The 12,904-nt window shown below is 40.3% G+C and overlaps 1 long non-coding RNA gene across 1 annotated transcript in view; it reads left to right on the forward strand.

Annotated features, from left to right (window-relative positions):
• LOC132316974 (uncharacterized) overlaps positions 1-12,904 on the forward strand; it is a 38,609-nt gene that overhangs the window by 10,826 nt on the left and 14,879 nt on the right. The window contains exon 2 of the long non-coding RNA XR_009483968.1: positions 4,014-4,126. This is a non-coding gene — a long non-coding RNA (uncharacterized LOC132316974). The remainder of the gene's footprint in view (positions 1-4,013; positions 4,127-12,904) is intronic.

Consider the following 12,904-nt stretch of genomic DNA (forward strand, 5'->3'; position numbering starts at 1 on the left):
ATTACACAAACACTGTATCTTTTGGGAGAGTAAGCTAAAGTTCTAAGGGCAAATCTCCGAAACAGGACAGAGACGTGGTTTAGTCACCGGTCTTCGTGCAAATTGACTTCTCTTGTCTTCTCTCCTTCCCTGCTGCTGGAGCTGAAAATGGTTTGCAGCATTTTGGAGCCCCAGAGCTTGTGGCCTCAGTTATGAGGGTATATTCTGTGAGAATTCATAGTGCCGGTGGAATTCAGAGTTGATAAATGCTACTATTATTTTACAATTATATATTAAATGTTACCTGCATTACCCTCTCAGGACAACACACTGCACTTCCAGGGAAGAAACACATAACAGGACATGAAGAAAATGAGAACATATTTAAATAGACTGTCTCCGGGATAGTCTAGGGAGAGATTAAACTGGAATTCAGCTGAAGTCTTTTGTAGGTACATGCACTAGTGAAGAATTAACAAAATGGGGCAGCTAAAGGGATACGCTTAGCTTGCCATTTTTCCCCCAGCTGGTAAAATTTGGTATATAATTTCTAATATAATGTGTTTGAATATTGTGCCCTGTTTTGGTTTGCTTTTAGTTGCTTTGAGAAAATAATTCCAAGGCTTCTTTTCTTTTCCTGCTGTTGTTGGACAAGGTTTCTTTCAGCAATGTCTAACTGGTTGACTTACGATAGGAAAAAGTGCTGTGAAATACAGTGTATAAATAAACAAAACCAGAAAGGCTTTTTATATGTTTGTTCCCTGCTAACTTCTTTCTGTGATGATAATCTCAGTGATTATTTATAACTGTATGAAAACAGTGTCTATCTGCACGAATACCAAGAAGTCACGCCTGATTTAGTTGTGCATATGAAGAAAGGGAACTACATAAAATATTTTTTTATTCCTCTTGTTAATTCTTGATTGAAATCCATTGAGCGTTGTTAGTCTTTTGCTGGCAAGGCACAGACAAAAGAGCAGACTGTCACCAAAGACAATTCCTTAATTCATATTTCAGAGGATAAAAACGCAGAACATATTATTTTATGGATATATATGTGCATAGATAAATGTACTTTGATTATAATGGGTAGTGATACAGTAAAACTCCGGCTAGAGTAAAGCGGAGAGAAATCCCTAGTGGCTTTGCAATGCATAGATTGTGGTTGCAGTTAGAGAAAACCTGTTTAATCTGCCAAATTAGCACTTGCTGTCTGTAGGCATACAACGTACGATGTAAGCGCTGGCACTGCCTTTTCTCGGGGAGGCAAGAGGCTGAGGTGCTTTCCGTGCTGTAGGACACATATGGCATGTGAAGGAGGTAACCAGAACATAGCTGGCTTTGGGAGTTTGGAGGAAAGGCAAGGCAGTTTATGTGCGAAGGACCAGCCTCATGTTGGATTCTCAGTACTGGTGGCATAAAACTTTAATTTCCTTAAAGAAGCAGAGCAGTTTGAAGTTATAGGTTTGACGGTGAAAGCTGAGTATTGGTTTTCTTTTTAATTTATTATTTACAAATTAGAAAGTTGTTATTATTTTTTTTATCTTACATTATATTTTTAAAGTAACTCTTATTATTTAAAATGAGTAATGTTCGCAGTACAGATTGACACATATATGTATATATCCATTGTAGAAAAAAATCTGTGAAGAGAAGAAAGTAGATTAGATTTTGATCTGTGCAATTTGACAACGTATGTATAAGAACACAATCTATTCTTGGGAGCCTAATTTGTACCGATGATCGTAAAAATAATTTTGGGGAGGGAAAGAATGTATCTGAAGCAGTTTCTGGAAAATGTCATTAGCAAGACTAAATACTACTCCTCCCTTAGAAATAAAATCACAGTGAAGCACCCTGCAGAGAGTTTTGCTCTTTGTAGCCAAACCGTAACTGTGCACAGGCAACTGTTGGAGTCCAGGCGAGGAACACACTAATCTCTCGCTGCAGGGGGGCCAGCCTAGTTAGGCACACGCACAGCTCTCTCTGATTCTTTAATTCCTATGTGCGTTTTCAGTGCCGTGCTTTGAGGAGGAACAAATGGTGGGCCGAGCCAGTACCTGCGGCCGCAGGTGCTTCGCGGAAACCGTACCATGAATTATACCTTAGGACGCAGCTTCCTGGTCTGCTGCCTTTGACTTGCAGGACACAATCAGGCTAATTGCGAATGGGTTTAATACGTTTTAAGCTGTATCAGAACATGGTTTTTTTCTGGTGTTTTGGGGAATAACTATAGCAGCTGCTATTTTATTAATTTTTAGTATTTATTTAGTATTAATTTAGTATTTTATTAATACTACTTTATGTCTTTAGAAATGCAGAAATAGGAGAGAAGTTATCTTTTGTTACCTTTTTCTTCAAGATAGCAAGCCCCATCAAAACTTCTTTTTAAGGAGCCATACCCTGGGAGAGGTGAAAGAGTATGTGAATAATACAGCGATTACCACCGGCTGATGATATGTTAAAAAGCTGCACTTCCTTACCAAAATGGTAGGCACATCATTACTTGGAATTAGTAAGTTGTGAAGTTTTAGAAGCGGTGAAACACAAATCGGATTCCATCATGGGTGTGCTTTCCTTCTTAATTAAAAGATATTTTGCCAATGACATCTGCAGGCTTTTTCACCCCTGGATATGCTGCTGCTTGTGTCAGCAGGGGATTGTTGCGCAGCTCTCACACGGGAAGAATGAGAAAACGTATTTCTGCATAACGTTCTGAAGAGGTATAAAGTGAGAGCTCAGCCACTGAAAAGGGAAGGTATCATATCCTGAGTATAATTTAATCTGTACAGAAGATGGTTAGAATTTTTCAGTGTAGGTTTTGGCACTAGGTCTTCCTTAAAGCAAGGTTTGTGGAGGTTTTTTTCCTAACAGGTTTACAGACCTGAGTATGACCTGAGAAAAGACCATGATTATAATGTGTCCTACTTAGCAAGAGTGGTCCTAGTCTCCTGAAGCTGAAACTGCCTCCTCCACAACTTTCTAGCAGAGGAAGGTGGTGTATTTTTGCTTTTGGTACCGGGATGCTTGGAGTAGTTACAGACGTAGCAAACATGATTATCTCCATGATTGGATTTTGCAGCTCAGTGATGTAGTGTTAAATGCACTGAACAGTTCTGGTAGAACCCTTGACCAGTCCTGAGGGCGAATGTGGGATTGTTCCTAGGCAAAAAAGCATAGCGTAAAAGGTAGATGATTTTTTTTCCACCAGTTAGTTCCTCGCATCCAATGCAACAGGATTTCTTTGCTTCACATACTTTTGCCAGATCTTATGGCAACTGAGAAAACAGTTGATGATCAAAACCAGAAAGTCTAAGTTACAGAATTGTTGCAGAGATCATCAGAATACTGTGTTCTTCCTATACAGTCTGACATTGCCATGCAGTGACGGAGATTCATTATTCCATTATCAACTCATACGGATTCTTTCTTGATTTTGATAAAAATAGTGATCAGATTATTAATGTATAAAATCAAGGCCATGGAGATTAATTAGATTGATAGTTTGGGTTGCTGCCTTGCATGGTCACAAGATTCAGCTACAAAAAGCTAAAGCTTTTTGCTTTCATTAAAGTATTCCAATTAGTATGAAAATGCATGAGCCATGCTGTTCATAAATGCGACTGTGGCATTCTTCCACAAGGGAGAGGTTTTGAAATGGTCATAGTGAAAATCTGAGACTCAGAAATAGAAAATTTTCCAATTTGTTTAAGCAGTGGTCATATTTTGAACAGCATGCCACTGAAAACAGAGAAAATTAAGTGAGCTTCAGACTTACTCTTGGACATCAGCTGAAAAATAAGTGTTATGGATAAGAAGCTTTTGTAGATGAGACCTAATTTTTAAATTGCCTTCACTTAGATCCATCTTGTATGGAATCATTTGGTCTACTGGCTTCTGATGAGTTGGGATGTTGTCTTTGACAGCTCAGTGGGATTTTCAGATATGTTGGTACTGAAGTTTGACAGTGCTTGTGTTCCTTGAGGCATAGAGAATAAAAGTAATTCTGAACAAAATTCTTTTCTTTATTTCAGATTCATTGATAACATGCAAACCAGAGTCTGCTTACCGTTGTCTGTTCCAGATACGATGTCAAAGCAAACGAGGGAGACTTAGAAGCAGTGTGACTTAAAAAAGAAGTACTTTGGTAAGTCACCGACTGTGCGTTAAGAAGTTGAGAAAGTGATCTTTCATTTGAACAAATTTTTTTCTGCTCCTTTGTAGTTCAAGTATGCTTTTAAGAAACATTGCTACAAACACAGCTCACATTTTGGAAAATGTTTATTCTTTCAGAAGGCTACCGAATCAAAACCAGTACCTTCCTGTAAGGTATGCTTAGTTAGAACATCCTGCCACAGCCTAAACGTCTGGAAAACTTCGCATTCCCTCAGCGTTGCATTCTGGTTTTGGTCAAGTGTAACACAGTGCTCTTCCTATCTATGCAGCTTCCACATTCTTTCAGAGTTAATTATTCATATGTTTCAGTCAGAACATCTTTCTTGATAAGCCTACATTCCCTCAGCATGTGAGAAGGAATATTCTCATATTCAGACTCCATTGAATAACATCATCTGCTTGCAGAGTTTCTCATTGCCTTCCAAAATAAGTATAGATTACAGCAGGATTTAAATAAAACAAATCCCAACGCACACCTATTTCTTGTGTTTTCACTATCTAAATATGTTTTACAGGCTTTTAATCTCCTTCCTAAACTCTCAAAAGCTTGGTTTTTAATGTGATAACCATATGGCTTTAATACTATTAGTTCTTAAATTTACTGATGCTCTCATTCTAGCGTGCACAGTTCTCTTATACCTCAAGGACTGTTTAGTTGTGCTAATATAGCTAAAAATACTGCTTGACTGTATTAAAGCCTACTAATGTGTTTAAATGGGATTGAGAGGTCACACAGTTTCCCTTCACACCAGTAGCAATCAGTTCTGATCTGTATTTGCACATACTTACACTGATGTATATTACAGAATATCTATGCAGGTGATTAAAAGAAAAAGCTGTGTAGCTCTTTTTTTTGTCACTGGAAAGCAGGGTACAGGTATGTACCCTATCAGGTCAGGCTGCATATGAACACATAGATACCACGTAAAGATGAATTGCATATACATCTACAAGACAATTTCTGAAGAGGCAATTATTTTATATTGCCATGGGCTCCTGTCCCATTTTTATTAATGTCCCAAATTTGAGAATCCTAACTGAAACGGAAGATAGTTTCTTACTATAATGGCTGGGCGTGAGACAGAGAACACCCTTCCGAAGCAAAATAGCACTGTCTAAAAATAATTTGCATAAATTCTTCCTTATTTTCCTACTCTGTAGAACTCTTGTATCTACACCCCTCCCCCTTTTTTCCCCAGTGTTTCTTACAATCTGCTGTTTCAGTAACTGCTGCATGTTCTTGGTCTTCTTTATCCCAATTTGGCCCAAGTAATAAGTATAGACTAGAGAATTTCCCGTAATCATTGTATCTTACTGCTGACATCTTTGTAAGTAAGGAACAGATTATCACAGAATCACAGAATCATTAAGGTTGGAAAAGGCCTATAAGATCATCAAGTCCAACCATCAACCCAACACCACCATGCCCACTAAACCATGTCCCGCAGTGCCACGTCTACATGTTTTTTGAACACCTCCAGTGACGGTGACTCCACCACCTCCCTGGGCAGCCTGTTCCAGTGTTTCACCACCTGTAAAGAAATTTTTCCTAATATCGAGTCTAAACCTCCCCTGGTGCAACTTGAGGCCATTTCCTCTTGTCCTGTCGCTAGTCACTTGGGAGAAGAGACCAACACCCACCTCTCTGCAACCCCCTTTCAGGTAATTGTAGAGAGCAGTAAGGTCTCCCCTCAGCCTCTTAGTGTTGTACCACTGTTAAGGCATGGGAGTCTCTTCCATCACTTTCTAGCCTCCTTGATGTTCTTCTAGTCCCACTGTTCCCTAACCAATTCTAGTTGACGTTATGTGTCCTCTGGACTGGTGTGCACACGCTGTTCCCTGCCTGTATACGCTTTATCTGTTCAATTAGAGCCACAAAAGACATCTTGTGCACTTCAAAATAATGCTTCTTGGCACGAGAGTTGGAGGAACATTCATGACATCTACCATCGTCTGGGATATGACTAGAAGAGCAGAGGCTAGCTAAAAGCAGGGATTCCTAAAAACTTGGTGTATTTCTCATGGTACGCACAGAAAAGACATCTGAAAAACGCATCCAAATGCATTTCTCTTCTGCAAATGCAGAGCCTGGGACAGAATTGGAAACAGCTGTAACCCCTGCCTCAGTGAGCTACAGTGCAGCTCTGTTTCTATAGGGATGCTATCCCAGCAAAATAAATTGGGAAACTCCTGATCTAAGGTGTTAGTATTTTAGATGTTCTTCTGACACCCCCACATGACCATTTACATTACCAGTGCATCGAGAAAGGTCTTACTTGGTTAAATAAATAACATTGGTATTTTGCAAATGAGCAATTAAGTTACGAAAGAAGCCTCTCTTCATACAGCTGCTGGCTTTGATCTTTCTTTGCATTATTTAACACTTAAGGCTCTGGAGTGAATTGCTTTTGTCAGTTATGGAGCATAGCTTTGCTGTGGTAACATCTCGCGTGACCTCCTCAAGCAGGGACGGAGCAGACCGCAGGCTGATAGGAGTAGGTGCTGTGCTTCCCGATGGTGGAACTGCCTTGGTTGTCTTCACAGCCTCTCTGTTCGCTCGCTCCCATCCTTTCCCGCACCATTCCTTTAGCACTGGTTTCCTCTGGTTCCTGGCACAGAAGTCTGTGGTCTCAGCACAACATGTGCCCTCTGCAGTAGCTGATTTCTGTCTCGATTGGCTTTTCCGAGGCTCTCAAAATGTTTGCTGCCTTCCCCACACCTCCGCATTTGTACCTCTAAGTCAGAACAGTGCCTGCACAAAATACTTGGCTTGATGTAGGTGCCATGACGTAAGTCACGACGGAGAGGAGAGTGGTAAGCCTAACTTCTGAGGCTGTAAAAGCCGATTGACAAGTGGTAATGTCCCTTTACATTGCAGTTTATCAGAAGGTATTTCAGGAGGGAAAAAGTTAAAGAAGAATTCCTGTGAAATTCATAACTACTTTTTTTTTTTTAAATGAGTTAATGTTTACTGTAAAGTTCTTTTTTGACTACAGACTGAACAAGGAAGGAAACACAACATTTGAGTTCTCTCTGTAAGGCAGCTACTTTCTCTGTGCCTTTTTCTTTCCTCTGTTTCAGTCCCAATACCCTAGAGACACAGTTTCCTCCCTTAGCAGGGACTGTGACCTTAAAAATAGCCGGCTCCAAAATAAACACAGAAAAAAACCACTTCAATTGTTTCAAATACGTTGTGAGTAACCAAAACTGCGTCCATGCTAAAGCTGAAATTCATAATCTTTTGGAACGGCAACTGGGACTTTTGTTTCTCTGAGAGTTAGCATTCATTATTTTGTGTTCACGCTGCATGCCTGTCTCTCTCTCTCTCCAAAGAAATTTGTTCAAACTTAGGATGCCATTTGTAAGTAATTTCTCACTACTTTAACCACTCTTGCGAAATTTTTAGAGGGGACACTTTCACTTTGGACGAGGGCCAGGTGGGGCAGCAAACACCTAAGGAGGTGGTGATCCCAGGCTGTTTTCATGCCTTCTCCCGACGGGCTCTTTTTGTGCTCCTAGACATCACAGCTGCCTGGGGGCAGCTGGTAGAGTTGATGATTTATCAAACAGAAAGCTTGTTCTGTCACTTTTGCTTCTGGTTTTAAGACTCCATTCTCTGATTCAGCTGCATGAAGGAGGAGGCAGTCCAGCCTGGACCTCCCCTCCGTGCTGAGGCCACGGTATAACCCCATCCATAGGCTGTCTCATTGCCACTGCTGCCTTCACCTCCGTCCACAGCTGGACCAGAGTTCGCAGTTTCTACAAAAGCTTTTTCCAAGAAAAGGACTTGCCATCAAACAGATTGAATGGGGGCAGCGAACCAAGCCCCAGCCTATTACGTTAACAGAAGGCTCATGTGTCCAGATGTTAAAGCAGTTGTTAACAGCTGTACTGTACATTTCATGGAGGAGCCCTTGGTCATATATAACCAGTAAGGACAGAAGGACAGGAGAAAGGACATTCAAGTCGGCAAATTAAATCCCCTCTGACAAGCAAGTATTGTAGAGGAGTATTTTCAGAGTCTGGCCAATGCCCTTGCATGGAAAAGTTAGGCAGGTCTTACAAATCCCTCTCGCTGGGCAGAAGTGTCTTCTGCCCTTGCTTAGGAAGGCTTAAAACTGGTACAGATTCAAGAGTAACAGTCCATTGGGTCTCCAGACACATTTCAAACTCTTTTCCTGCAAACAGACACTAAATAGTGCCTGCGCAGACTGTCACAAAACACAGGGATTCCCTCGGCTTTTCGAGGGCTGAGTTCATGTTGCAGGAGGGAATTTTCTCTCTCTTCCCACATGAATATGCCAGCTGTATCTGTGTGCTGTAGCAAATATTTAGGCACTTGAGTATTTTCCTCTGAATATAGTCTAAAATCCTTCATTTATTTAGAAAAATACGTGTTACAGTGTTTTGAAGTCCCAGAATAGGACTATGGAACTTTTTTGATTAACGGAGACAGCTTGGTCTTTAGGTGTAGGGGAAAGAGGAACCAGCTAGAAAATGAGCAGGGGGAAATAGCAAAAGAACATTTTGTGTACTTTTCCATCTAAGATACAGCAGGGTTTGGGAAGGTTTTTTTAATCCGTCGTGTTAGCCTAATCCACAGGGAACTCATTTTGAAATTAAATATACCAAAGCATTTCTGATTTACAAAGAGGGAAAAAATAAAAGCCTGAAAAATATCTTGTGTTTGATCTATTTGTCACTATGAAAATATTGACAAAAGTAGAAAGAATGGCCTTCATTTAGCTTATTATTGTTGGCTTGATTTAATGCTTTCTTATTAAGGGCATTAAGATGTGAGATTAACTCTTTCACAGTTGCAAAGGAATAAAAGATGGAAACTTTGAATGTAAAACTCCTGTAAACAATGATTCTAAACTAGGTAATCTGTGATTCCTACTCAAAAGTATGTAATGTGGCAGAGGGAAGCTTTTAAAAGTAAAATATGTATATGGAATAGTTTGTGCAGAATTTATGCTTCAAAATATCTTCAAAAAGCAGCCTCCCATGTAAAATCAGAAACATGGTATTAATTACACTGTTCTAAAAGTATTTCAGAAAATAAATACTTTATGGGGAAAAAAAAGAGCATAAAAATCTTACAAACTCTTTGAGCGTGCATGTGTAAAATAAGGATCTGTCTTCACTGAAGTGTTAACTACAGATCCAACTCAAGTGCTACTAGGACCTTAACTTCATTCACCCACAAAACCCTCTAGTTTTGTGGAGTGGTGCTTTTCACTTGAGTCAGCTAGTCCTTCGGGAGCCTGTTTTGAAGAACAAGCGCTACTGATGTTTAAATTGGTAATGCAATAGAGAAGCGGTGAGAGACTTCAAACTTGAGTTAACACAGTGCATCAGCTGCTAATCCAGTCGTGCTGTGCTGCTAATCAAATCATCCTGGTAGTCCAAGCGCTGTTTTTCGGTGTAGTCGCTGTCACAGGAGTAAGAAGTAGGTTGAAGCCCGTGCCAGAACTGCATCTTAGCAGGACGTACCCAAACCAGCTGCTGGCTGGCCGGTCTGTGTCCCGGGTGCTGCGTGGATGTGGCACTACAGGAGATAAGCTTCTAAGGCAGATAAACCAGTCCCTTGCGAACACCATGCTGCAGTGGCTACGCTGCTGCTAATACGACCTGTGCTTGTTAGTTTGAAGCCCTCTTAGGTAGCTGAAAACTCATTAAGGTTGGCAGGAGAATGATTACCTAGCTCCGAGTTAGTAATGCGATGCCTAATGTTGCAGAGGAGGCAAACCTGAAGTTTAAGCTGTCTGTTGTCGTGGTACAGAGAGACAGATGTTACTGTTGCCAGCCCAGAATTCCTAAAAGAAATTGCAAATTTGAACTATTTATTCCATTAAATTCCCATTGAATTAGCATTAATAATGAAACTAATTGTATTGTTATCACTGTAGTATCTGAGGAAGCCTGTTGGCCAGAATGTCATATGAACAAGAATGTCTGTTGGGATATTTAATTTCATCTCCCTTGACAATGTGCGATTGTTCTCTTTTGTACATTTTCTGTTAACTATTAGTGGTCTGGATAACTTTGTGGAATAGGTAGAAGTCACTCCAGCCCAGCACAAAGCATACAGGAGTCCCTGTTTGAAAAACGCCAACATGCAGGGAGAATTAGAGTTGGCATTTCACTCCGGTGAACCACCTTGTTCGCATTTTCCTTCCCAGAATTTCCCACCAGGCTCTGGTTATTTGTACTGACCAATACACTTCCACATCTCTGTAATTAAGAGTAAACTTTAGGATTGCTACTTACACTGCAAGGACCTGATCCTGCAAAGCCATACCTCCTTTGGGCCATCTGTGTAGTCTTGTTTGAAGACTGTTTGCTCAGATGTGCACGATCTGCTCTCCCTTGGCACTTGACGAGCCTTTCATCACTGCCTCACATCAGATTTTAACTGTTGCCTTGGTCTCAGTAGATACAGAGCTCTTACCGTTTAAGACTGTATCCTCGCGCTACTTGCATGGTGCGTTGTGTTACGCTTATTTTATTGGAGTCCAATTAAGAGACACAGGTTTTGGTTAGTTTGCCGTGGGGACTCAGAAGGAAGCTGTGGATGTAGGAGGTATCGGTAATAAAGCTTATAATAATCAGTAAGCTCGTGCCTGGAGTTGTGGACCAGAAATACCGCTTCCATGCAAAATTAATTCGATGTGCAGGGTTCTCCTTTTTATTTTCCCTTGGCTTCTTTTTGTGTTGTATTATTTTGTATCTTTGGAGTTGTGGGGTGGGTTTCTTTGTCTCAGGAACCTGCGGTATTTAAAATATAGGGGGACATGGCTTTATTAAAACAATTCTTTTAGTTGTCACGGCAACTGGTCTTACATAAATGATGAAGAGAAGAGTAATGTATATAAAGAGATACATTAGGTCATAATGGTAAATCCAGTACTTTTTAAACAAGAAAGCACTCCGGGGTTTGTTGTTGCTGTAGTTCATTTTATTCCAGATGATTTTTATAACTTTAGTATTATCCGGGTTCACTGTCAAAAACCACAGCACTTGTATGCTCACAGCTATATCGCTTTGACTCTCTCTTGTCTCTATAACTATTAAGCTCCTCCATTAGGAAATAGATTTGTCAAAAACGGACTATATAATAAAAAGCCAGATGCAATACTTTGTGATTCTTCACAAAATATTTTTCTGCTCTTCTTTTCCAAAACTTCACTCAGTCAGATAGGCAGAAACGACAACGTTAGAGAGAATGCTGCAGTGACCCTGAGGTGATCTGATTAACCATTTAATACAAATGGTTAATTTTCTTGCAGCTTTGCTGTGTTAAAGGGTAATTGGAGACTTGGGGGGGCAGGGGTTATTATTCTAGGATCAGCATATATAATTTCCAGCATTTACAAGTGGTTAAGGAATAGTTCACCGAAGAAGTGGAACCCCAAAGACCAAAACTGTCCTGACAAAATTTAGGATTTTTCCTCTTTCTCTAGTGATTTAACAGTAGAATAAAAATTAATACTAACATTTCTTTACTGCTCAAAAGGTTTACTACACTTAAGAAAAAATGTGTCAAAGAAATGTGCCGTAATTAACACTCTTAGTCTTTTTATCCCCGTTACCTGATTTTCAGTATGATTTCTAAACCTTTCTCCCAATTTTTGCTGTTTTTTTTTTTAATCTTTATTCTCATCTGTCTGTAATCATCTCACTTTTCCTTTCCTATTTTACCTTTCTCTTTTTTCTGCTTACAGTCCTTTTCTTTTGTTTCCTGCATGCCTAAATTAATGTTTACTTTTTCCCTTACAACTGTATGCGCTGCATGTAGATTCTCCTGTTTTCAGTGCTATTAAGAAAAGCCCTTTCAAAATACAAAATATTATAAATTCCCTATAGGGTACGATTATTCCTATTCGAACATACAGCAAACCAGAGCTGCTGAGTTATATGGCTGTAGACCACTGGTGCCCATGCGAATGGTATTCTTCCACGCTGGTTTCCCTCTCTTGCTTAGAAGCTGCTCTTTATTGTGACCAGAAGACTGGGGATGCTCAAAGTATTCTGCATCAGCTCGCTAACAGACACCAAGTAGCACAGAGATCCACACCGTCGTGAACGAATATAATACCCCTCATGGAAGTGACTCCAAGCCAGTTGTTTCATCAGCCTTGAAAGGTCGCAGTTGTAGAGCAGATGACTGAAAAGTGCTATTTGAAGCAAAATACTGCTTCAGACCTTAACCCCACGTGCTTGTTTTGTCTTTTTAATTCCAGTTCTCCAAATTTAAGGACTAGAACCAACTTCTCTTTCATTCTCCTCCTGGTTGTTGAAAGTAAGCCTTGGTAGCTTTGGTGGTTCTAGAAAAGGGGCTGTGATACAGCCTGTGGGGATGGCACTGCGTAACTTCTAGAAATCAGTGTGAGTAGTTGCAAGAAGAGCAGTGGGCAGCGATCTTAACAGGGACTCCGCAGTCCACCCACAGGTACCTCACTGGGTAAGTCAAAAGTGTAACGCAGCTGTGCCTCTATCATACCTCCCTAATGTTTTTATTTAAATTGAACTGTAGGGTCTGTAGACTTTTGCGTTTTCAAATGTCAGCAGGTGAAACTCAGTATATTCTTCCCAGGAGCTCATGCGAACATTTTTTTCTTAATCTTTGTCTTGCTGTGTTTAAGTTTGCAGCTGCTGGATTCTGCTTTGAGTTTCAAGTTCAAAGGCACCCAGACACTCTTTGTGAAATATCACAGAAACCACTGAACTTCACCTGGCTTTGCAA

This window comes from Gavia stellata, chromosome 4 (genome assembly GCF_030936135.1).
Source record: "Gavia stellata isolate bGavSte3 chromosome 4, bGavSte3.hap2, whole genome shotgun sequence".
NCBI lineage: Eukaryota > Metazoa > Chordata > Aves > Gaviiformes > Gaviidae > Gavia > Gavia stellata.